This window comes from Elephas maximus, chromosome 7 (assembly GCF_024166365.1).
Source record: "Elephas maximus indicus isolate mEleMax1 chromosome 7, mEleMax1 primary haplotype, whole genome shotgun sequence".
NCBI classification, from domain to species: domain Eukaryota; kingdom Metazoa; phylum Chordata; class Mammalia; order Proboscidea; family Elephantidae; genus Elephas; species Elephas maximus.
In genome coordinates, this window is record NC_064825.1 from 44642343 (window position 1) to 44667245 (window position 24903).

The window sequence follows — 24903 nt, forward strand, 5'->3', positions numbered from 1 at the left end:
ATGTGCACCATGGAGGGATTGGTCAATAGACTATGCAAATGAAGTATCTGTACTCTACTATGCAAATGAAGTGTCTCTGGCCTACCGAGGGTATATTGGTCAGTTTGTGCCTCTGATGGGAGAGCCATGCCTTGAAATTGATGAGGAGTTTGTGTTTATCTGCAGCCAACCCCACAGAGGTTTTTCAGACAGAAAGAAGCAGGAAGAGAAGCAGCTTGAAGAAGCAGAAGAAAGAGAGAAAAGAGAAGAAGTACAGAGAGAGAGACGAGGCAAGGAACCTCCTAAAAGAGCTGTAACATGGGTCAAGGGCTGTAACACTGAAGACAGCGAGAGGCCTAGAAGGGGCTTAGCAGCAGGGCCAGCGGGAAGGGGCCCAGTGGCAGAGTCGGTGATGACAGATGGGAGGGCCAAGAGGAGCCTATCCTGAGGAGGCCAAGAGGAGCCTGTCCTAAGGGGACCTAGAGGAGCCTGTTCTGAGGGGACCAAGAGGAGAATTATCCTGAGGGGTCTGAGTGAAGGCCTGCATGACCAGGAGGAGCTGAGAGATCTGTCCTGTACTGAAGAAGGGAGACTTTGCCTACGTGTTTCCTGATCCCGATTCTGAGTTGCACCCTGTGACTTCCTTAATAAACCACTTAAAGTGTGGTTTGTGAGTTCTGTGTGGCTATTGCAATGGATTATCGAACCCAGAAGAGAAGTAGAGAGTGCTGTGGGAGGGACAGCTGGTTTTCGAATTGATAAGAGGTTGGTGGGTGGAAGTATAGCTGACTTCCACCTCAGGTGAATCAGCTTTGGGCTGATCCTGGTTATTATCCCCCCCTAAGTTAGTCAAGTTCTGATGCTACTACTACCATTTTTCAATATGGTTTTAATTACTACTAATATGGTATATTCATTAATTGATTTCATTAATGGGAGTATGCTAAACCAACCTTGCATTCCTGGGATCATTTTGTGTTTTATGACAAGTGCTTATTGGGCATCAACTATTTACCAAGCCTGTAGGAGTACACAAATAAGTAAGATGTTATTGGGCCATTCGCTATAATTGAGAAGACAGAAAACACACAAACTTAAAATTTAGAACACAGGAGTATGATAAAGACGTATAAGTAGTTACCAAATGAATTTTAGAATGCCCTTATCTTCAGGCTGTTTATTGGGCACATTGCAATTCTTGTTACATATATGACCTCAGGTCTTAGTTTTACCATCTGTACATGGTATAGTTGAATCTGATGGTATTTAAGATCCATTCTAATTATAGCATCTTGTGAGATTAGTTGCCTTTTGTTGGTGTTCCTTCACTTAGGTCCTTCTGAAGAGTTTGTCATTTTGGTAAGTTCAGAGCGGCTAGATAGATAGGTGGATGACTCTTCCTGTCTGGTTCTGAGTGGGGAAAGAATGCTTTACTTCTTTCTTGGTTGGCCTCAATCACAGTCCCATCTCAGAGGGATTCTCTCCTTCCATAGGATTCCATGTTCTGGTGAAAGGGGATAACTCTTGAGAAAGGGTGTTTTCTTCAGCATCACATAAGCCCTATGAGGAAGAGGACTGTGGAAGGAGTTGGGAAGACATGTTTCAGGTCTCAGCTATACCTTTAACTCATTGTTAAACATTGGACAGGTCAATTCACCCTATTCATGCTCAGTTGTCTCGTCTGTTGGAAGTACATGTTTGAGGTCTTAGCTGTACATTTAACTCACTGTTAAACATTAGGCAGGTCAATTCATTCTATTCATGCTTCAATTACCTCCCCTATCAAATTGAAAAGGGAATACCACTTCTATTGCAGAGTTTCTCAGAGTGATATGAGGTATATGTGAGATCCTACACGATGCATACAAAACTGTATACACGTGATTTATTTACAAAAAGTAAAGTTGAAGTAATAATAGCTACACTTTGAGCCCCTACTGTGTTCATGGCACTTTTGATAGGTGCTTTAGACATTGTTTTCCCAAAACTTCCCAACAATAATTTTATCCTCATTTGATAGATAAGGAAATTCCAGTTAAGAGAGGTTACTTGGGCAAAGTTAGGAATCAAAACAAGATCTAACTCTGGAGTCCGTATTATTTTTATTTTATTTTGCTGCTTTTTGGTGAGCAGATCTTTCTCCTCTCTCCCCCTCCCCTTGTTTTGAAAGGATCTAAGGAGTGTGGGTCACACTGATCCATTTTAAGGAAGGATAAAATTTGCCGTTGTTGGCAGTCACAGCTTGTCCTTACATTAGAAAAAGGACTGAACTTTGGAGGAGACACTAGGTCTGAAACTAATTTAGTCTCTGGTTATTCAGACGCTCATAGGATGGGGCCAAAATGGAAGCAAGGAATCTTAGAATAACAGGGTTATTATGTCAGTGCTGAAGGAACCTTTGAGGTCATTAAGCTTTGTCCCCATTAGATGGGGGAGCCTCTTAATATGCTGTTCCTCACCAAAGAGACACGTGTCCTCTAAACCTCATCTTAACTCCATTAAAAAGCTTGTCTTCTTCTACTCTTTCTTCTTCCATAACCCTTCACATTTGAGTCATCACCAGACACATATGCTTCTAGTTCTTAGAAGACTATTTTCTCTAGTACAATATGAGCTTTATATAGCAGAAAGGAAGTACTAGGATGAGTGTCTAGGCTCATCCTTACCTTTACCTTAACTGTGTGATCCTGAAAATATATATCTTCCTTTCCTACTCCCACTGCTACTGCTCTATTCCAGAGCCTCCTCATCTCATTTATTCTTTTTCATTTTGAAAATTTTTGATACAATCACAAACTTTATTTTTCTGGATCTTTCGAGTCGTCTCTTTAGTCTCCTTAGTTTCCTTAATCTTTCCTTGACTTTGATGACCTAGTCACTTTTGAAGATTATAGGGCAATTATTTTGTAGAATATCTGATGTTTTCTCATCACTAGTTTTGGTTATGCATCTCTGGTAGGAAGTATTCCAGAACTGATACTGTGTTCTTCTCATTGCATCATTTAAAAAAAAAACTCAAACCTGTTGCCATCCAGTTGATTCTGACTCATAGCGACCCTACAGGACAGAGTAGAACTGCCTCATAGGGTTTCCAAGGAGCGGCTGGTGGATTTGAACTGCCAGCCTTTTGGTTAGCAACTGTACCTCTTAACCACTTTACCACTCATTTCAGGTAGTGATTAATTCAACCTGTCTCATTACTGTTGATGTTCGCTTTGGTAATGTGCTTAAGATGGTGTCTGCCAGGCTTCTCCACCGTCATAGTACTGTTTTCTCCTTTATACTTACTCAATATATGTTTTTTTTGGGAGGTATGATGAAACTATGTAAATATATCTATCCTTGTTAAACTTTCAATATATTTAATTATTTTTATCTGTATGGATGCATGGTATCCTATTTTATTCAGTGGTTAATAATCTATTGCTAACATTATTTTGATGCTCAAATTGTCCCTGATACGGCCATTCAAGCTGGCTCCTGTCTACTTCTGACATGTCCCTATCATTCTCTGAGCACTTCTTTGCTTTCTGGCCGAACAAGATGTTCTAGGCATATCTTGAACTTACTCTGCCCCAGCCCTGGAATCAGCCATTTCATCAAAGAACCCTAGTTTCTGTTAGTGTTAAGTGATATTTAGAAGTCATGATCTGGCTGCTAGGTGTGCTGATTGCTATTGGACTATTGGTGCTACCAGGTCCTTTCATTAGACATAGTGAGGAAATGAAGTTCTGACTCCCTATTGCAAGCCCCTCCCCCGCGCCCCATGTGGATGCCTTCCTTGTGCTGCTTGGGTTCTAGCATACTACACAAGGCTACTCCTGCATGAGGACTTGGGCTCTGACATCTCATACTAAGCCTCCCCCATGCATACATGCCTTTCTCATCCTACTTGGGCTCTGATTCTCCTTGTCCCCTCACAGTGTAAACACCTTACCCTACTCAGGCTCTGATACCAGATATTATTGGTCTACCCTCGTTCTCTCTTAACTATGATAACATAATAGCTTCTTAACTGGTCTTTCTGTTTCCATTCTCCCTGCACCTTTCACAGTTCTTCTGGAGTGATCTTTCTAAAATATAAGTCAAATCATGCTGCGGCTTAAAAACTTAATCGTTAGTTCCCCTTTGCTTATAGAATATATTTCAAGTCCTTCGGCTGGCATTCAGAGCCTTCTAGACTCTGAACCAAATGTGCCACCTTTCCCGCCTCATTTCTTATTAATTCTCTGTGTACTCTACACTTCAACCATGCCCGTTGCCATTCCTTAGATGTACCCCAGTGCATTTACTCCTCCAGTTTTTGTTTTTGTCCTCTTCTCTGCCTGGCTTAGCCACCTTCTTTCTTCAGTATCTGACAAAATCCATTTTGAGTCCTGATTCAATTGTCTGGTGTTGCGTGCCAGTATAGTTAGAAGGGCACCCATATGGGGAGGAGGTGACTTGGCGAAGCTTTTTCTGATCTCCATAGTCAGAAATAATACCATTTTTTCCTATTTCTGAGTAAGTACTTCATTCTTCCTGTTGTCATGATTAACTCTTTACATTCTGCTCCTTGAATGCACCCAACACAGGTCATTGCATCTAGTAAACATTCAGGGAAGGCTGATGGAACTTGTTGAGTGAATGAATTCTGAGTGTTTGAGATTACTGCAACAGTGAGTCTCTTGCTTTCGTTTGAAGTCCATTCATAAACCTCACTGAGGCCCAAGAGACTCTTGACTACAGGAAAGGGTTTGGGCCCTAGCACTGCTGGATCTAGATGCCTGCCCTATGCCAGAGCTCTTTCTGAGAAAATTATTTACTCACATTGCTGTCCTTCTCTTTTGTAAATTCCAAATATGTCCTTTAAAAAAAATTCCTGACACACTCATCCCAAATAAAAGAATTCTTGGTTACAGGCATATGGGTATTTAAAGTTGTAAATAGCAGCTTTATCACCCTACCAAAAAAGCCTGCCTCAAACTGTCTGAAGGCCAGTATCTTAACAACGCGTGTCTTCTGATAGCCTGTCTGCCATTCCGTCTGTCTCTGGAGAGGCATTTAGACGGAAGTGTCCGTTTCAGGCTTTCTCAGTGACTTACAAATCTGTACTGTTCAGGGCTGTGTAGGTGCTGTAGGGAGAGGGGAAGCATCACCCCATAACCCATTGCAGTCAAGTGAATTCTGACTCATAGTGACCCTATAGACAGAGTAGAACTGCCTCATAGGGTTTCCAAGGCTGTTTTTTTTTTTTTTTTTTGCTCTTTATGGAAGCAGATTGCCACATCCTTCTTCCATGGAGCAGCTGGGAGGTTCAAACCACCAACTTTTTAGTTAGCAATCGAGTGCTTAATCACTACATGTCCAGGGCTCCTTGGAAGCATCGCAGTGTAGGTTTCTTGTAGAATTTGAGTATAAACAAAGAAAGAGAAAGATAGGGAACTGTATTTTCTTAGGTCTCATTACCAACCTCACTTATTCCAGCCATAGTATAGCGTCTTGATCCTCTCCTGCTTATTCCCTCCTCCAGGCCTTTGTCCAGACTTTTCTTTCTTTCTTTGCTGAGTTTGAACTGTTGAACTTCCAAGCCTACGCTCTTTTTCATGTTTTATAATCATAGCAATGAATAGTAAAAACAAAGGATCATTCACTTTTGCTTTTCCTATCCGGTGCTCAGTTGAGTTTAGAATAATTTTAAAGTTGAGGTCAGGAACACTTTCTAATATACATATTGAATTTTTGGCTTAACCTATTGAGGTGTGGCACTACAGAAGTTGGAGTCTTACCTACAAGATTGTTAGTTTGATTTGGCCTGAGAGACAATGGGAATGCTCCCAACCCAAGATGATCACCCTTCCATCTGCTTAGTGATAACTGAAATTAAAGAGGAATAAGGCTTTTATTCTATAATTGTTTGGAAAGCAGCAATGAAAGATTTTATTTTTAAATAATTTTTATTGTGCTTTAAGTGAAAGTTTACAAAAATCAAGTCAGTCTGAAAAATCTTTAGACTTGTGATGGACCTAAGTTCTAATTCCAGCTCTATGATTTACTAGGGTTGCAGCCTTTGGTTAAGTGTTCAGCTCTCTGTGTTATGTTTTCTCCTTTTTAAGATGAGAATAATAAAGCCATTTTTAGGGCTATTGTGAGGATAAGTATGATTCTCCTAGTGTAGACTCTGGTTTTGACTTTGCCACCAACAGCGGGAATCATCAACCTATGCATTTTCTCTAGCCTAATATATCATTTCACACTTCTTAAGCCACGTTTACTTATATCATCTTATGTGATCTTCATAATGTGCTCAAAGAGGGAAAGATAGTGTGATTACTCCCACTTAGCAAATGAGGAAATTGATGCTCAGAGAAGTTAAGTGGCTTATTTGAGGGCCAGAGACCTTTTACTCCTAGTCCAGGACTGTTTCTCTTGTACACTGACCAGTCCTCATAGGAGAGGGTAGGATGGTAAAATGAACCCTGTATTGAAGTCAGGGATACCCTGATTATAGAGTTAGCTAGGAGAGTTTGGGAAAGTCACCTGTTTCTACTCTATTAAAATGTAAATGCTAACTGTTCTGCCTAACTTGCTTTGGTTTGTTTATTCAGCAAACAATTAGTGAACATTTACTATGCCATACGCTGCGCTAGGCTTGGTACCTTCCCTCAAGCTGCACATACTTCACTATGGAGAAGAGATAATCAGCATGAGTGAGAAGGGTTATAGGTGGGGTGTGTATGGTGGGGAGTGGTAGTGGTGGTCCAGGAAAGTGCCAGAGAGATGGTTTTGAGGCTGGGCCTTGCTTTTGAGGAGAAATCTCACAGGGTTGTATGTGAGAATAAAATTGGTTAATAAGTCTGAACGTGCTTTGTTAGTTATAAAGATTTACATAAATGTTAGGGATTGTCATATCTTTCAGAAGATACTTCTTTTCTAGAAACTTTAGCTGCCCTAGTGGAACACCATGGTTGGAGTCTAAGTTTAACTAAAGAAGGAAGAAAGATTTTAGTAGCTAGAAATATCGAGAGCTCATTAAAAAAACATAACAGCAACTGAAAAAAACCAACCTGTGTCTCAAGTTTTTTGAGCCTAGGAGTCCTTAAAATGGGGCTATGCCTATTATAACTGTCTTCTGCTTTGATGAGGCAGTGGACCTCCAAACTGCTCTTGGTTTTTAAACAACCGATTTATAATTATTTTTCTTCTTAAAGCCACTCGTGCTGCTGCAGCATTTAAAATATTTCGGAGAGATCTTTAAGGCAGCCTTGGGAACAAGCATATGTCCTGGGGTATAAAATCAATCAGGCCCAAGACAAAGAGAAATTGGGTAGCTGGGCCAAAAGTTATGTAATGTGCCTATTTTTTAGACTTGTCTGGGCTCAGTAGATAAAATTATGAAGAGCCTTCTGTGTACTAGGGCTTGTACTAGGTACTGAGGGAACAGAGGTGAATTAAACAATCCCTAACCAAAGGAACTGGTAGTCTGGGTGGAAATATAAGACTTGAAAAATTTCAATAGCATATGGTAAATAACACAATAAAAGTTTTCATGAGGTGCTATAAGATCCTAAAGGCGAAGTACCTATTCCAGCCTTTGGGCAAGGATAATGTCAGGGATGGCAAGTTAGAGGAGGTGACATCTGAAGAGTTTGCCAGGAAACAAAGGAAGGTAATGGGACATAAGGGTGTTTCAAGCAGAGGTAACAGGGTGGACAGATGCAGGGAGGCTTAGAGTAATACCTGGTATTAAAAATATTCAATAACTAAGAGATAAATTCCTCAGAATTCAATGCTGGGATATAGTAACTAAAAAGACTACGTATTGGTCCCCATTTAGGGAAGATAGTGAATGTACTTTTGGTTTGTTAGGGTTAGTTACAATGTGTTAGGCTGGACCTTTTTTTTTTTGTTTTTTATTGTGCTTTAAGTGAAAGTTTACAAATCAAGTCAGTCTCTCACACAAAAACCCATATACACCTTGCTACGCACTCCCAATTACTCTCCCCCTAATGAGACAGTCTGCTCTCTCCCTCCACTCTCTTTTCGTGTCCATTTCGCCAGCTTCTCATCTCACCTTCAGGCAGGAGATGCCAACATAGTCTCAAGTGTCCACCTGATCCAAGAAGCTCACTCCTCATCAGCATCCCTCTCCAACCCATTGAGGCTGGACCATTTTTTAAAAAAACAATTTACATATGGAGAAAAAGGTATAAGTAAGGGATAACTGAAATGGATAGTTGTCATTGCTGCACAGCATTTTGTGTTCTCCATTTCATGAGTCTTGTTTGGGCAAAGATATTATCCCCTAACCAAACCGAACCTGTTGCCATTGAGTTGATTCCAGCTCATAGCAACCCTATAGAAATTTAGATGCTTGCTTCCCAGCTTCCCTGCTGCTAGGGCACAGGCAATGACCTAGGATTCACCAACCAGATGTACCCGCATTTGGATTTAGAACTTAATGACATGGGAGAGAAAGTAACGGAGAGCTACCTTTCTCTCTCTGCTGCAGAGGCAGTGGTGTCACCTGCAAGTTTGAGTTCCTGGCACTGAAGTGGCATTGCTGCTAGTGGCTGCTGGCTGAAGTTGAATTATTGCCCAGAAGTGGCATTCTAGCATTTCATGGTTAGCAATTTCTGCAGGGGTTCCTCACTGGACTAGTTAGTTCTTCAGTGAAGCTTTGTGCTTTTTCCTAGAAATTTAGCCTCAAGCCTGTTTCTCCATCCTTCCTCAAGCTTCTGTGAACCACCCAATGTCCTTTTCTTTTTTTGTAAATTCATTTTTTTTTTTGCTTAATCAGCTAGGATCTGGTGCTTATATCCAAGAATCATTTGACTCAGTTTGGCAAACTGCAGCCTTTGGGCCAGACCAATCCAGCCCATTGCCTGTTTTTGTTAATAAAAGCTTTACTGGGCTATATGCATACCCATCATTTACATGTTGTCTGTGCTGCTTATGTGTTACAAAGGCAGAGTTGAGTAGTTAAGACAGGGACTATATGGCCTGCAAAGCCTAAAATATTTACTAATAGACCCTTAAAAAAAAAAAGTTTTCTAACCTCTGCCTTAACTGCAATATTCTAGATCAGACTTTCTCGACAGCACCACTATTAATATTTTGGACTGGATAATTTTTTGTTATAAGGACTGTCCTGTGCATTGTAGGATGTTTAGCAGCAATCCCTGCCAGTTATTTCAACCAAAAATTTCTCTATACATTGCCAGATGTCCCCTGGGGAGCCAAATTTCCAACTTTCCCTTCCCTGTTGAGAACCACTGTTCTAGGCAAGGTGGTAGCAGTGAACGTAATGACAAGTGATTGGATTGTAGATATGTTTTGAAGGTAGATTTGACAGGATTTGCTGATATATTTGATGTGGATTGAGGAAAAAAGTAGAGTCAAAGATGAATCAAAGAGTTTTGCCTTGAGAAATTAAAAGAATAGAGTTGCCATTTATTGAGAGGAGAGCAACTGTAGGAGGAACAGATTTTGAACCTGTTAAATGTGACTGTCAGTGATATAGCATTGTCTCCTATTGTCCTGAGAAATGTTTTGATTCTTAAGGGTAAGTGTTAGGTCTTCTCATCTTTTCATCCCTAGTGACTGGCACTGTGTGTTGCACGTAGAACATGCTCAGTATATGGTAATTGAATGATTGACAAGGGTACTATTTCCTTGAATGACTGGATTATTTACTATTTCCTAAACAGAGCTCAACAACAACAAACAGAGCTCATGCTTTTTGATCCGTTGAGCCTTTGCTTTTGTGGTTCCCTTAGTCAGGAATTCTCTACTCTATCCTCAACCTTAATACCTCTTGACTAGGAGAATTCTATTCCTTCTTCAATACCCAGCCCAGATACTGCCTTTTCCGTGAAGCTTCCTCTGGTTCTACTGATGTAATTAATCTCTCCCTTCTCTATGCTTCTTTGCCTTGTTTGAACTTCAAGTCTATTTTGATTTATGATTAGTTGCTGTATGACTGACTACCACGAAGTAGATTCTACTTTTTTTTTCTTTTTTGCACTTCTCTTCCTCTTTTGCTTATTTCCTTAATGACTGTATTTTGTAAGCTATTATTATTTATTTTATCTCCTAATCTTATTTCTTAGAGAGGCCTTCATACGCAACTAGCCCTGCCATCTAACTGCTATAAGAAAGACTGGCATATTAGATGACTTTTAATACCAAAATCATCATCATTGAATGACTTACTACCACATTTAACTGGTGATGTCAAAATATTATAATTCTCATTCAAATAAATATGTTGTTCTTAAAATTATTTGTAGCTGTTGTTGTTGTTAGGTGCCATCAAGTTGGTTCCACTTCATAGCGACCCTGTGTACAACACTGCCCAGTCCTGTGCCATCCTCACAATCATTGTTATGCTTAAGCATGTTGTTGCAGTCACTGTGTCAACCCATCTCATTGAGGGTCTTTCTCTTTTTTGCTGACTCTCTACTTTACCAAGCATGGTGTTCTTCTCCAGGGACTGATCCCTCCTGATGTCCAAAGTATGTGAGACGTATCTACAAAAGAATAAAATAAAAACAATCATCTTCAAACACTACAGGCGGTGCAATCACAGTAGTCATACATAAGCCCTTAGGTTGAAAGCTGTAGTGTCTAAATAACCAAGTTTACTAATTATTACTGATCATTGACCTTTATAGAGTGTTACCAGGGGTTGCAAACTCATTTGCCTACAGAGACCAAGGGTGTGAAATAAAAGGGCCTGGTCAGACCTAAGAAAACTACATAGACAAAGCATTGCTGGCCATGGTCTGTGGTTTGAAAGAATAATTTGTGTATTATTTACTTTGTAAAACAAAGGACTATACAAATGCAAGGAGTTATTGCACTTGAGGCAAGTTAACTGCTAAGTAGTTGTGTAAGCTTAGGCAAGTCATTTGACTTCTCTAGGATTTAATTTCTTTCTTAGGATGTACAGCTTGGTCTCTATGGGCCCTTCTACCCTATTTGATTCTGCTTTTTTCTTTTCTTTAGCTCACAGTTTCTTTCTTAATTGTAAGCTTATTAGCTCTCAGTAATAAATAAAGCTGCTGGCATTTTGCCATTATACTGTAACTTCATGTCTTGTGTTTCATCAGAAGGAGCCAAGCTTAGCCAAGCTTCTTATAGGAGGACCAGCCATTGAAAGAGAATGGGGTATGCCAGCTAGTCAGCCTTCTGTAATAAAACCAACATTTTGGTTCCTCCCCCCAATTTTGTTTTATTGTGGTAAAATATATATATAACATTTGCCATTTCCAACATTTTTTACATGTACAGTTCAGTGACACTAATTATATCCATCATGATATGCAACCATCACTACTGTCCCTTTCCAAATTTTTCTGTTGCCCTTAACAGAAGCTCAGTGTCCCCTAAGCTGTGACTTCCCCTTCCTCCTTCCCTCCCTCTCCAGCATTTGCTTTTTCAGAACTAAGTCTAAAATAGAAGATGTCTGAATTAGATCTTTCCAGCTGAAGACATGGGAAGATAAATGTTTCATTGTTTCTTCTACTCTGTCTTATTTGTTTTGTTTGCTCAAATTTTCTAAGGCAGCACTTTTTACAGTTTATATATAGCAGTTTCCCCTATTAATGGTGATGTCCTAGAGACACAGGTCATTGCTAGCCAGTTACTATCGAGTCTCATGGTGACCCCATGGGTGTCAGAGTAGAACTGTGCTCCACAGAGTTTTTTTTTTTTATTGTGCTTTAAGTGAAGGTTTACAAATCAAGGCAGTCTCTCACACAAAAACTTATATACACCTTGCTACATACTCCCAGTTGCTCTCCTGCTAATGAGACAGCCCTCTCCCTCCCTCCGCTCTCTCTTATTGTGTCCATTTCACCAGCTTCTAACCCCCTCTCCCCTCTCATCTCTCCTCCAGGCAGGAGATGCCAACATAGTCTCAGGTGTCCACCTGATCGAAGAAGCTCACTCCTCACCAGCATCCCTCTCTATCCCATTGTCCAGTCCAATCCCTGTCTGAAGAGTTGGCTTGGGGAATGTTTCCTGTCCTGGGCCAACTGAAGGTCTGGGGGCCATGACCACCGGGATCCTTCTAGTCTCAGTCAGACCATTAAGTATGGTCTTTTTAAGAGAATTTGGGGTCTGCATCCCACTGCTCTCCTGCTCCCTCAGGGGTTCTCTCTTGTGTTCCCTGTCAGGGCATTCATCGGTTGTAGCCGGGCACCATGTAGTTCTTTTGGTCTCAGGCTGCTGTAGTCTCTGGTTTATGTGGCCCTTTCTGTCTCTTGGGCTTGTAATTACCTTGTGTCCTTGGTGTTCTTCATCCTCCTTTGGTCCAGGTGGGTTGAGACAATTGATGCATCTTAGGTGGCTGCTTGTTAGCGTTTAAGACCTCAGATGCCACTCTTCAAAGTGGGATGCAGGATGTTTTCTTAATAGATTTTATTATGCCAATTGACTTAGATGTCCCCTGAAACCATGGTCCCCAAGCCTCCGCACCTGCTACACTGGCCTTCGAAGTATTCAGTTTATTTAGGAAACTTCTTTGCTTTTGGTTTAGTCCAGTTGTGCTGACCTCCTCTGTATTGTGTGTTGTTTTTCCCTTCACCTAAAGTAGTTCTTATCTACTGTCTAATTAGTGAGTACCCGTCTCCCATTCCCCCTCCCTCCCCCCTCTTGTAACCATCAGAGAATATTTTCTTCTCTGTTTAAACTATTTCTTGAGTTCTTATAATAGTGGTCTTATACAACATTTGTCCATTTGCAACTGACTAATTTCACTTAGCATAACGCCTTCCAGATTCCTCCATGTTATGAAATATTTCACAGATCATCACTGGTCTTTATCGATGCATAGTATTCCATTGTGTGAGTATACCATAATTTATTTATCCATTCATCCGTTGATGGGCTCCTTGGTTGATTCCATCTTTTTGCTTTTGTAAGCAGTGCTGCAGTGAACATGGGTGTGCATACATCTGTTCATGTAAAGGCTCTTATTTCTCTAGGATATATTCCAAGGAGTGGGATTGCTGGATCGAATGGTAGTTCTGTTTGTAGCTTTTTAAGGAAGCGCCAAATCGATTTCCAAAGTGGTTGTACCCTTTTACATTTCCACTGGCAGTGTATAAGTGTTCTAGTCTCTCCGCAGCCTCTCCAACATTTATTATTTTGTATTTTTTGGATTAATGCCAGCCTTGTTGGAGTGACATGGAATCTCATCGTAGTTTTGAATTGTATTTCTCTCATGGCTAACGATCGTGAGCATTTCCTCATCTATCTGTTAAAACCTGAATGTCTTCTTTAGTGAAATGTCTGTTCATATCTTTTGCCCATTTTTTAAATTTGGTTATTTGTCTTTTTGTAGTTAAGATTTTGCAGTATCATGTAGACTTTAGAGATTAGGCTCTGATCAGAAATGTCACAGCTAAAAACTTTTTCCCAGTCTGTAATCTGTTTACTCTTTTGGTGAAGCCTTTGGATGAGCATAGGTGTTTGATTTTTAGGAGCTCCCCGTTATCTAGTTTTGCTTCTGCATTGTTAGTAATGTTTTGTATACTGTTTATGCCATGTATTAGGGCTCCTAACGTTGTCACTATTTTTTTCTTCCATGATCTTTATCATTTTAGATTTTATATTTAGGTCTTTGATCCATTTTGAGCTTGTTTGCGTGCATGGTGTGAGGTATGGGCCTTGTTTCATTTTTTTGCAGACGGATATCCAGTTATGCCAGGACCATTTGTTAAAAAGACTGTCTTTTCTCCATTTAACTGCCTTGGGACCTTTGTCAAATATCACCTGCTCATATGTGGATGGATTTATGTCTGGATTCTCAATTCTGTTCCATTGGTCTATGTATCCATCGTTGTACCACTATCAGGCTGTTTTGACTACTGTGGCAGTATAATAGGTTCTAAAATCAGGTAGAGTAAGGCCTCCCACTTTGTTCTTTTTCAGTAATGCTTTACTTATCCGGGGCATTTTTCCCTCCTATATGAAGTTGGTGATTTGTTTTTCCATCTCATTAAAATATGTCTTTGGAATTTGAATCGAATTGCATTAAATCTATAGATTGCTTTTGGTAGAACAGACATTTTTGTAATGTTAAGTCTTCCTATCCATGAGCAAGGTATGTTTTTCCACTTACGTAAATCTCTTTTGGTTTATTGCAGAAGTGTTTTGTAGTTTTCTTTGTATAAGTCTTTTACATCTCTGGTAAGACTTCTTCCTAAGTATTTTTTAAAATAATTTTTATTGTGCTTTAAGTGAAAGCTTACAAATCCAGTCAGTCTCTCACACAAAAACTTATATACACCCTGCTACACACTCCCAATTACTCTCCTCCTAATAAGACAGCTCGCTCTCTCCCTCCACTCTCTCTTTTTGTGTCCTTTTCGCCAGCTTCTAACCCCCTCCACCCTCTCATCTCTCCTCCAGGCAGGAGATGCCAACATAGTCTCAAGTGTCCACCTGATCCAAGAAGCTCATTCCTCACCAGCATCCCTCTCCAACCCATTGTCCAGTCCAATCCATGTCTGAAGAGTTGACTTCGGGAATGGTTCCTGTCCTGGGCCAACAGAAGGTCTGGGGGCCATGACCACTGGGGTCCTTCTAGTCTCAGTCAGACCATTAAGTCTGGTCTTATGAGAATCTGGGGTCTGCATCCCACTGCTCTCCTGCTCCCTGAGGGGTTCTCTGTTGTGTTTCCTGTCAGGGCAGTCATCGGTTGTAGTCGGGCACCATCTAGTTCTTCCTGTCTCTGGATGATTTAGTCCCTTAATCCTAAGTATTTTATCTTCTTGGGGGCTACTGTAAATGGTATTGATTTGGTGGTTTCCTCTTCGATGTTCTTTTTGTTAGTGTAGAGGAAGCCAAGTGATTTTTGTATGTTTATCTCGTATCCCGATACTCTGCTCAAGTCTTCTATTAGTTTCAGTAGTTTTCTTGAGGATTCCTTAGGGTTTTCTGTGTATAAGATCATGTCATCTGCAAATAGAGGTACTTTTACTTCTTCCTTGCCAATCTGGATGCCCCTTATTTCTTTACCTAGCCTAATTGCTCTGGCTAGGACCTCCAGCACAATGTTGAATAAGAATGGTGATAAAGGGCATCCTTGTCTGGTTCCCCAAATCAAGAGGAATGCTTTCAGGCTGTCTCCATTTAGAATGATGTTGACTATTGGGTTTGTATAAATGCCTCTTATTATGTTGAGGAATTTTCCTTCTATTCCTATTTTGCTGAGAGTTTTTAGCCTGAATGGGTGTTGAACTTTGTCAAATGTCTTTTCTGCATCAGTTGATAAAATTATGTGATTCTCGCCTTTTGTTTTATTTATATGATGGATTACATTAATTGTTTTTCTAATGTTGAACCATCACTGCATACCTGGTATGAATCCCACTTGGTCATGGTGAATTATTTTTTTCATATGTTGTTGAATTCTATTGTGTACAGTTTTGTCGAGGATTCTTGCATCTAAGTTCAGGAGGGATATAGGTCTGTAATTTTCTTTTTTTGTGGTGTCTTTACCTGGTTGCCATGAGTCAGAATTGACTTGATGGTAGTAGGGTTTTTTTTGGTTTTACCTGGTTTTGGTATCAGGGATATGGTTGCTTCATAAAATGAGTTTGAGAGTATTCTGTCCTTTTCTATGCTCTGAAATACCTTTAGTAGTAATGGTTTTAACTCTTCTCTGAAAGTTTGTTAGAATTCCGTAATGAAGCCCTCCTGGCCAGGCTTTTTTTTGTTGAGAGTTTTTTGATTACCTTTCCAATCTCTTCTTTTGTTATGGGTCTATTTAGTTGTTCTACCTCTGTGTTAGTTTAGGTAGGTAGTGTGTTTCTAGGAATTCATCCTTTCCTTCTAGGTTTTCGAATTTGTTAGAGTACAGTTTCTCATAGTAATCTGATATGATTCTTTTAATTTCAGTTGGGTCTGTTGTAATATCACCCATCTCATTTCTTATTCAGGTTATTTGCTTCCTCTCCTGTTTTTCTTTTGTCAGTTTGGCCAACGGTTTATCAATTTTGTTGATTTTTTTCAAAGAACTAGCTTTTGGTCTTGTTAATTCTTTCAATTGGTTTTCTGGTTTCTATTTCATTTAGTTCTGCTCTAATTTTTATTATTTGTTTTCTTCTGGTGCCTGAGGGTTTCTTTTGTTGCACTCTTTCTATTTGATCAGGTTGTAGGGATAATTCTTTGATTTTGGCCCTTTCTTCTTTTTGTATGTGTGTATTTATTGATACAAATCGACCTCTGAACACTGCTTTTGCTGTGTCCCAAAGGTTCTGATAGGAAGTGTCTTCATTCTCCTTGGATTCTATGAATTTCTTTATTCCATCCTTAATGTCTTCTATAATCCGGTCTTTTTTGAGCAGGATATTGTTCAGTTTCCAAGTGTTTGATTTCTTTTCCTTGCGTTTTCTGTTATTGATTTCCACTTTTATGGCCTATGGTCAGAGAAGATGCTTTGTAATATTTCAATGTTTTGGATTCTGCTAAGGCTTGCTTTACGAGCTAATATGTGGTCTATTCTAGAGAATGTTCCATGTGCACTAGAAAAGAAAGCATACTTGGCTGCTGTTGGGTGGAGTGTTCTATATATGTCTATGAGGTCACGTTGGTTGATTGTGGCATTTAGATCTTCTGTGTCTTTATTGAGCTTCATTCTGGATGTCCTGTCCTTCACCAAAAGTGGTATGTTGAAGTCTCCTACTATTATTGTGGAGCTGTCTCACTTTTCAATGCTGATAGAGTTTGTTTTATGTATCTTGTAGCCCTGTCATTGGGTGCATAAATATTTAATATGGTTATATCTTTTCGGTATATTGTCCCTTTAATCATTATATGGTGTCTTTCATTATCCTTTATGATGGATTTAACTTTAAAGTCTATTTTGGCAGAAATTAATATTGCCACCCCTGCTCTTTTTCGATTGTTGTTTGCTTGATAAATTTTTTTTCCATCCTTTGAGTTTTAGTGTGTTTTTGTTTCTAAGTCTAAGGTGTGTGTCTTGTAGGCAGCATATAGACGGATTGTGGTTTTTAATCCATTCTGCCACTCTGTGTCTCTTTATTGGTGCATTTAGTTCATTTACATTCAGCATAATTATGGATAGGTATGAATTTAGTGCTATCATTTTGGCATCTTTTTTTTGTGTGTTGTTGACAGTTGCTTTTCCCACTTAATTTTATGTGCTGAGTAGATTATATATTGTCCTTTCCTCATATTCCTTGTTGTTGATTTTGTTTCTGCTGAGTCTCTATTTTTTTCTTGTATTTTATTTTGATGTGTAGGATAGTTTGTCTCCTTTGTGGTTACGTTATTATTTACCCCTATTTTTCTAAATTTAAACCTAACTTTTATTTCTTTGTATTGCCTTGTTTTTCTCTCCATATGGAAGATCTGTGACTACGTTTCTTAGTCCCTCTTTATTGTTTTAATGTTGTCTTCTTTTACTTAATAACATCGCTGTTTCCCTGTTTTGAGCATATTTTTATCTTGATTTATTTTTGTGATTTCTCTGTCTGGGTTGACTTCTGACTGCTCTGCCCAGTGCTCTAGTATTGGGTTGATATTATTGATTTTCTAACCAAAGAACTCCCTTTAGTGTTTCTTGTAGTTTTCGTTTTTTTTTCGAATTCCCTAAACTTCTGTTTTTCTGGAAATTTCCTAATTTCACCGTCGTATTTGAAAGACAGTTTTGCTGGGTATAAGATTCTTGGCTGGCAATTTTTTTCCTGCATTTTATAAGTCATCCCATTGCCTTCTTGCCTGCATGGTTTCTCCCGAGCAGTCCGAGCTTATTCTTATTGACCTTCCTTTGTAGGTGACTTTTCGTTTATCCCTAGCTGCTCTGAAAATTCTCTCTTTATCTTTGGTTTCGGCAAGTTTGATTATAACATGTCTTGGTGACTTTCTTTTAAAATCTACCTTATGCGGTTTTCGATGAGCAACTTGGATAGATACCTTCTCAGCTTTCACGGTATCAGGGAAGTTTTTTGCCAAGAAATCTTCTACAATTCTCTCTGTATTTTCTGTTATCCCTCCCTGTTCTGGTACTCCAATCACTGGAAGGCTATTTCTCTTGATAGAGTCCCACACGATTCTTAAGTTTTCTTCATTTTTTAAAATTCTTTTATCTGATTTTTCTTCAAATATATTGGTGCCAAGTACTTTATCTTCAAGTTCAGAAATTCTGCCTTCCACTTGCTCAATTCTGCTCCTTCACTTTCTATTGAGTTGTACACTTCTGCACTTTTATTGTTAATCTTCTGAATTTCTGATTGCTGTCTATGGATTTTTTCCAGCTTATTAAATTTTTGATTATGTTCCTGCATAATTTTTAAAATTTCTTTAATTGCTTTATCTGTGTGTTCCTTGGCTTGTTCTGTATTGCCTCTTTTCCTTCCTGATGTCTTGAAGGGTTCTGTATATTAATCTTTTGTATTCTGCCTCTGGTAATTCCAGGAAGGCACTTTCACTAGAAGATCCCTTGATTCTATGTTTTGAGAGCTTGTTGAGGCGATCATGGTCTATTTCTTTATGTGACTTGATATTGACTGTTGCCTCCAAGCCATCTATAAGTTATTGTATTAGTTTATTTTATGGTTGCTTATCGTGTCATAGCTTCTTGCCTTGTTTTGTTTCGATATGCCCAAATGGGTTGCTGGAGTGAGCTAGCTTGATTATTTTCACCTTTGTAGCACTGAATCCAGTCCCCAGATGGCTAGAGCTCTTATCAGGTATATCAGTCTAGGAATCCATTCACTTTTCTTGTATGAATTCAGCTCAGGTGTCCAGGTAGCTGGTCATCAAGTATGTGATACAGGCTCTGTCCTATAGTTTTAGAGGGGCAGGGGTGATTGGTGTAGGTACCCGTATCTGGTTGCAGCAGAGTGTCATGCTCTGAACAAGGCAGGGGGCTGAGAATCATCCCCCACGTGTCTCTGAGGAAAGTGTGTCCCTGTTCCCTACAGCATACAGGTGGGTGGCTTCTGTAGATGGACCATGGACACTCAATATTTTTGGTTGTAAGGACTGGGAGGTACCAGTTATCCTTGGACCCATGTTGCAGGTGACTGGGTAACCTGAGTGGAGCTACCAGTCCTTAGGACCCTGATGTGAGTAGGTGAGGACCCTGTTTAATAGGCAAAGCAATGTCAAACATCAAACACCCACCTTTCCGCCGCACAGCTGAAACAGTTGTAGTGTGCCAACAAGGGCCTATTGTTAAATAGGCCCACACAGGTCCATGTAGAGGGGAAAGGTGCTCAAAGTCCATGGACTGTTTATGCCTGTACAGGAGCTGCTTCTGTCCTGAGGTCCCCTGGTTAGTGGAGCTGGCAAATTATCTTCTCCCCCAGTTGCAAATTTACTCCTTCTCCAACGCTGGGAGGATGGCTCTAAGCATTCAACAGGGCCTACCTCAGGTCCAGGGAAAACAGCCTCTGAAGCCAGCTTGGGGGCGGGGTGGGGTGGGGCAATAAAATATACGCATGTACCGAGCTTTTGCAGAGAGTGCTCTTCTTCTCTGGTTCTGGAGGTGTGAGTAGGCTGTGTGGCTGGCTGCTTTTCCCTGAGGAAACTGTGGCTGAACGGTAGTACCAGCCTGCCGCAGCCGCCTCCAGGAATGGTGCCTGAGGGCTCCCTGTGTTTCAGGTCTGGTAACTCCTCTCTGCTTCTGAACCGTTGCTTCCTCCCCCTGCCCCTCAGTTCGTTTTCTAAGCTTGCCTTTGATGTTCAGGGCTCCTAGGTTGTCATAAATATACTTGTTTCACTTTTTTTTTTTTTTGGTTTTTGTTGTAAGAGGGCTCGCCAGAGGTGTCTGTCTATTCCTCCATCTTGGCTCCTCCTCAATAGACTTTCTCCGTAGTGTTTTTAATGGCAGATTTTTGGGAAGTAAATCACCAGGCCTTTCTTCCAAGGTGCCTCTGGGTGGAATTGAACCTATAACCTTTGGGTTAGCAGCCATGTGCATTAACTGTACCACCCAGGGATTCCAGGCCATTTCTAGGTCATCTTTAATCCTTTAATCTTGAAAACCTAGCACAGGCAAGGGCACATGGTAGATGTTTGATAAATGTTTGAAGAGATGGCATACATGATAGATTTGAAGGTAACAAAGGCTCCAAAGGAAACTAATATGCTAGATAGCAGAGAGAGAGCTTGAAAGTATGGGCTGAAGCCAACAATATAAAATTGAATGACAGTGAAGTCGTGCATTTTAAATTGCAAAGAAATGAGGACATATGGGAAGACTGGAGGAGACCTAGAATGATGCTGTTCTTATGAAAAAGAGACTGGTGGTTTTAGCTGCCTAAGCTCAATGTCAGCCAAAGGTATTTCAGTGGCTAAAAAGGTAATGCAGCTGTAGACTGAATTATCGGAAATAGTAAGTACAATTAAAAAAAAAAAAAAAAAGGCAATGATTATTCCCACAGACTTCACTTACACTATCATGTCTTCTCAGGGAACCAGGTAGTAAGAAGGTCATTGCAAATAGGACTGAGTTTAGTGGAGGGTTCCTCAGACTAGCGCTACTCAAAGTAGGGTCTGAACTTTTTCCAGTCTGCTGTGTGGTAAGCATAGAAATTGAAAGTGTTTAGAAAACTTTTATAGCAATTTAACAGTAATTTTATGTCTGTGTCAGTGGTAGTTGATATGGAGAAGACTAACACCAAGGCAGAGAGAACTAAAGTGTAGGCTTAGAGTCAAACCAGGGTTCAGATGACTCAGCCATTTACCAGCTGTGTAGTCTTGGAGAAGTCACTGCCTTCTCTCACCCATCACCAAGTTGTGCAGCTTCTCCTTGCAAACTGTATTTTTATTACATAATTGTTTCTTTTCATCTATTCTTCCAATATGTTAGTCCAAATCATTACCATCATCTTTTGCCTGGAACTCTGAAAGAATCTACTAACTTGTTTCTTGTTTCCATCTTCCCTTCACTCTCCATTCTTCATTCAGCAGTCAGTGAGCTTTTAAAAACAAATTAGATCTTCTCATTTTGCTTTACTAAATCTTCCAAAGACTTCCCATCGTATGTATAAAAAAATCCAAACTCCTATTTGTGACCTGGAAGAGATCCTGCATAATCTGACTCCTGCAGTCTCTCTGAAGGGGCGGTGAGGTAATACTACCTCCTAGCGACCATTTGGAGCCCTGGTGGGACAATGCTTAAGAGCTTGGCTGCTAACTGAAAGGTCAGCAGTTCAAGTCCACCAGCTAGTCGCTCCTTGAAAACCCTATGGGGGCTGTTCTACTCTGTCCTATAAGGTCACTATGAGTTGGAAACTACTTGACGGGACATGATAACAACAGGGAGCACTTGAGGAGTCCCTTGGTGGCAAAAGGAAACCCTGGTGGTGTACTGGTCAAGAGCTACGCTGCTAACCAAAAGTTTGGCAGTTTGAATCCACCAGGGACTCCTTGGAAACCCTTTGGGGTAGTTCTACTCTGTGCTTTAGGGTCACTATGTGTGGGAATCGACTCGATGGTAACAGGTTTGGTTTTTTGGTGGCACAAGTGTTTAAGCACTGGACTACTAACTGAAAGGTTGGTGGTTCGAACCCATCCAGAGGCATGTTGGAAGACAGGCCTGGCAATCAGCGTCCAGAAGGTCACAACCTTGAAAACCCTATGGAGTGCAGTTGTACTCTGCACATTTGGGGTTGCCATGAGTCTGAATCCACTAAAAAACAAACAAAAAAACAAACCAGTTGCTGTCAAGTTTTTTTTACTGATAGCGACCTTACGAATCAACTAAACCAAACCAAAAACCAAACCCAGTGCTGTCGAGTCAATTCCGACTCATAGAGACCCTATAGGACAGAGTAGAACTGCCCCATAGAGTTCCCAAGGAGCGCCTGGCGGATTCGAACTGCTGACCCTTTGGTTAGCAGCCGTAGCACTTAACCACTACGCCACCAGGGTTTCCACGAATCAACTAGATGACAATAAACAACAACGGGGAGCATTTGGAATGTGTTGTGCCTGCAATTTGGTGTTGTTCAGCTCAGGGCTCCTTACAGTGCCTGAGACACAATAGGTGCTTAAGAAATACCATATGAAACCACATTCTCCCCAGGCCTCAGTTTTGTTGTGTGTGAACTGGTGTAGTCCCCACTTCACAAGGCTGATGAGAGACAGACTAATATTTGTAAAGCCCCTGGTATACAATTAGCACTTAAACGGTAGCTGCTGCTGCTGAGCTTGCTTTGCTTTGAAACAGCCATAAGGGCCCACCCAGTGTTTTCCCTGGGGCATTAGAATTAGACCTGACACGTTTTGGGGGTGTGGGATGTGTGTGTGGGGGGTGCGGAACCGCTTTTACTGCAGCCCAATCTGATGGAATTGTAGGACATCTGACTTCAGAAGACCTGGAAGAGGGCTTCGTGCAGAGCCAGAGCCAGCTGCAGAAACTGAGGCGCAGAGAAGCTCTGGTTCTCTTCCTTGACTCTGGGGCGCGCCCAGGACTCTGACAGAACCTGGAAAGCCCGGTTCCGGCGGGAAATTACCTCCTGCTGGAGTCGGAATCGATTCGACGGCAGTGGTTTGATTTGGTTTGATTTGGGAGACCGGGTGGTGGAGAATAGCTGATTGGGAAGGTACTTCCTCCCGCCTCCTTCTCTGCCTTCTTTCTCCGCCCCTTCTGCTTCGCCTTTGCTGCCGCCCTGCGAGGGCGCGAGCGTGCTGCACCGCGGGAGCTGGGGCGGTCCAGCTGCCCAGAGCCTGGCCCAGCCGAGGAGCGGAGCCGGGGAGACTGGCTGTTGCGCGGTCGTGCTGGCCGGGAGAGCTGCGGGTCTGCGACGAAAGAGGTCGCCAGGGATGCCGGGGTCGGCGCCCCCCACCAGGTAATGCCGGCCCTGCCTGGGGCGTGCCCAGCTAGGCTTGCGCTGGGGGTCTCCGCCAGCTTCCGGGGAGACCGGAATTTTAAGCCTCCTTTCGTTCCCTTTCTTTTAAGAGGCCCTAAATGAGAGAAGGGGCAGAGGGTGGAACCCTCTGATGATCCCACCCAGGGTTAGGCCTACACTGGCATCAGAGCTCTCGCCGGGGTGTGAAGGGGAAGCTGCGCTTTTGGGGAACTGCTCTGCTGCGGGAGCCCGCGCTCGTCTGCTAGTACCCTTTGCGTGGTGGCCTGGGTGATGCTCACCTCTGCCTTCGCTTAGCTTCTCGCCTGCTGGGACCGTGGAGCTTTTCTCTGGGTCCTGAGCGGGGGAAGGGGGGATGTTCTACGTGACTGATAAGTGAACTGGGAAATGGGAGACCTGGCGGGGGGGGGGGGGGGCTGGTACTGGTTCAGACAGCCTTTTTGGGCCTCAGTTTCTTTATTTCTGCAATGAAAGACTTGATATCCTGCTTGTAACTCTGGCTTTCCCAGGCTGTCAAAGTGTCTTGGAAAGATGAGCAGGCGAAAGCCCTGGAATGAGTCTTGGGAACGTGCCCTTACACTGTAGGAGACAGAGGCGAAATTGGGAAGCAGATCTTGGCGTTATCTCTTCCAGCTAGCTTTTTGAATGCATCTTGCTGGTTTGCCCAGGACCCAGTGACTTCATGGGCAAGGCAGAGGCTGAGAATGCTGATATTTGGATATAGGGAGGTGGGGTTGTGAAGAAGCAGGTCAAGGTATGCTAATGGTTTTTTTTCTGAGCTGCCCATTTCAGTATTGTGTATAAAGCTGCTTTAAACTATGTTGTCTTGTGTGAAGCCCCTTCCTTTCCCTGCTAAGTTAATGACAAGCCTTGGGGCTGTATAATGACTTAATCACTGTAATTTCTTCCTTCTTAATTATCTGGGACCAAGAAACACATGTCAGGCCTTCTACTAACCTACCTAGATTATTTTGAACTTTCCTCCTCCCCCTGGTTTTTCCTTGGTCCTGCCTCTTTTAGCTCTCCCCACTTCTCTTTCAGCTTCCTCCTCCTGATCTTTTCCTGCCCTTCTTCCTACCCACCTATTCTCCCACCCCAGCTTCCTCCCTTTTTCCTGGTCCCTTCACGCTTTGCCTTTCTTATCTCTTCTTCATAGCCAGTTTTTCCTTCCCTCTCTTAAGTCCTTCATTCTTGGTTAGGCTTCTCTTTCCCTCTTACAATTTCTGGTTAAACTTTTTCATTATTAGTAGGTTACTGGTTTGTAGGGACCTTTTGCTGTGGTGTTTTGTGAGATCTCAGCATGCTCTGTTTCCTACCTAACTCCCTTGCTATGAGATTTCTCCTCCAAATTCTGTCTTCTCCCAGTGCCAGTAATCCTTCCTTTTGGATTTGTCCCCCAACCTCTTTCCCTGGGGGTCCAGCAAGTGGGCCAAAACCCAAACCTGCTGCTGTCGAGTCAATTCCGACTCATAGCGACCCTATAGGACGGAGTAGAACTGCCCCATAGAGTTTCCAAGGAGCGCCTGGTGGATTCGAACTGCTGACCTCTTGGTTAGCAGCCACAGGACTTAACTACTACACCACCAGAGTTTCCAGCAGGTGGGCTGTAGGGAGTAAATTAAATGGGAAGTCAGAGGCTTGAGGTCTAGAGTTGGAGGAGAGCAAGTGTGTCCAGTAGGGCTGGGCAGAGGCTCAAACTCCCTTTAGTGAGATGAGTGACTGGGGGAGGACCAAACACTCTTTGGCAGCTCTGAGACATTGCTGAAGAAATGAAGTTGACCCATGAGCCCAGGAAAGAAGAGGGGAAAACCCTGTGGGAACCTAGGAGGGATTAGGTTCTTCTGGGGGAGAAGAACAGTGGCCTTTTGAAGAAGAGGGTGACTGGGTAAGATAGGGATTATTTGGGCGTAGGGGTGGGTGGGGAGGGGGTGGCAAGGGAAGGACTATAGTCTGGGAAAGGGACCATATAGGTTAATTCTCTTCCCCTATGCAGACTTGCTTTTTGGACTGGTTTATTTCTACTCAGCAAAATTTTCTTGAGTAGTGTCCCCAAAGTGGGTGAGTGAGAGAGGCAGCAGAGATGAGAGTG

At 41.7% G+C, this 24903-nt stretch overlaps 1 protein-coding gene across 5 annotated transcripts in view; it reads left to right on the forward strand.

The window, feature by feature from the left end:
* PAK1 (p21 (RAC1) activated kinase 1) overlaps window positions 1–24903 on the forward strand; it is a 361730-nt gene that overhangs the window by 48428 nt on the left and 288399 nt on the right. For 3 of the 5 annotated variants that reach the window (XM_049889731.1, XM_049889734.1, XM_049889730.1), the window contains exon 1: window positions 22619–22796. The exons of the other annotated variants lie outside the window; for them this stretch is intronic. The gene's annotated coding sequence lies outside the window, so the exon portion shown is untranslated. Of the gene's footprint in view, window positions 1–22618; window positions 22797–24903 lie in introns of those variants that run through there. 5 annotated transcript variants of the gene reach the window in all.